We start from the raw sequence: 1665 nt of genomic DNA, 5'->3' as shown, positions 1-1665 counted from the left end.
TTTTTTTTTTGAACAGAAGGTGCCAGCAATTCTCTGTATGGACAGAGCAAGTCTTCCTGGAGTCTGTCTGGACTCAGAGATCCGGCATAGTTGAGCCTCTTCACTGGGCTGTGCAGGACCAGTGCTCAACAGTGACACCATGTGGCAACAACAGAAACGACACTCCATTGAACTGAGAACAGGTCTTTCTCTACCCGGCCTTTGGAAAAAGTCTGATTCCTGTAGATTGAGTAAATTCTGAATAATCTTAATTTGGATGTGTATGGGGAGACACTGAATTTCCTTTTAATTAGGCAAGTGTTTCCTGGAATTATGGATTGGGGAAATGACGAGGTCTGGCCCTACTTGTACCCCAAGTTGATAAACTAGCTCGTATCAGTTGCACTGTCAACCTGGCTGCCTCTGAGAGGCTGCATATCCAGAAAGCCCACAAGTCTGTGGGCTATTCCACCTCTTTCACTTCTTTCTCTCCTATTTGCAACACGCTTTCCTCACCTTCTCACTCATTGAGACAGAACAGCCCAGCGGCATTTTGCAAATAGCAAAGCACCACAGAGATAACGGGGACGACCATCTCGCATGACTCTCATTGAAACTCGGTGGTGCAGCCAGTTCGGGCATTATTATTCTCACTTGACATACGAGGAAACTGGGACTCAGAGAGGTGAAAGAATTGGCTGGTAGTCACACAGCTGGTATGTGGCAAAAGCAAGACTATGCCTAGACCTTCATGTTCGGAGTTGGCTGCATCTGTCCTTAGGTCCCACTAGACTTCCTTTGAGGGTGGCTGCCTGCCTCTGGGTGCTGGTGATTACAAAGGCAAACTCTGAGGCTAGCACGTTCTTGTTTCAGAGGGAGAAAAGAGGAAAGGGGATAGCAGCAGGCAGCAGCGACGGAGCCCTTACTGCATGCCAGGCTCTGTGCTGTGCGTATCTGCGAGGTAGGTACTGCTACTAACATCTCCACTTTCCACGCGAGGAAACTGAAGCTCGGGGCAGTGAAATGGATGCCCCCAAGTTCATAGCGATGGAGCCTGGATTTGAACCCGGGGTTCCTATGGCCCTGAGGCCATACTGTTAATGCCAAGCTGCTACCCGCTGCTCCGAGGTGACACAAATTCACCTACAATTACAATTACATTAAAGCCACCTGGAATTAAAAATAAAGAAATCAAAAGGTTGTGACCTTTGTCACTGGGAGAAATGGGGAAGAGGACAGTGCGAATGTAGTTTTAACGGCCAGATAACAGACGTGGGCAGTTGCATAGCTTGTCGGGGAGAAGAAATAATGACGGGCAGGGATGTACATGAAATAATGCAATGAGGATACGTGGGAGCTGGCTGTAAATGAGAGTCTTCCTTCTCCTCCAATAGCAATGATGTATACGCAGCTATCTCTGTGTGCTAAGCACATTAAATGAATGATTTCAGCTTCCTTCCAGGTCCAGCCATCTCTAACGCTGGCTCCTAAGCCTGACCTTTTAGCTGCCAGAGTCCATTTCTTTCTACCCCCGAAAGGATGCACATGGTCCCACCGTTACATTTCGTTCCTGGTGTATCATGTTCCTGACAGGTATCAGCAACTCAGGAAAGACTGGTGGGACCTAAGAGCCTCTCTTAGTGATTCTTGACGGTGGGATGACAGGAGATGGACATTAAATAACAG

At 47.9% G+C, this 1665-nt stretch overlaps 1 protein-coding gene across 1 annotated transcript in view; it reads right to left on the bottom strand.

Moving 5' to 3' along the window:
- Window positions 1-1665, bottom strand: part of KIAA1755 (KIAA1755 ortholog) — a 50829-nt gene that overhangs the window by 35916 nt on the left and 13248 nt on the right. The window lies entirely within an intron of this gene.

Source organism: Hipposideros armiger, unplaced genomic scaffold, assembly GCF_001890085.2.
Source record: "Hipposideros armiger isolate ML-2016 unplaced genomic scaffold, ASM189008v1 scaffold_613, whole genome shotgun sequence".
NCBI lineage: Eukaryota > Metazoa > Chordata > Mammalia > Chiroptera > Hipposideridae > Hipposideros > Hipposideros armiger.
The sequence above is the reverse complement of the archived record's forward strand: the minus strand, read 5'-3'. Positions and strand labels throughout refer to the sequence as shown.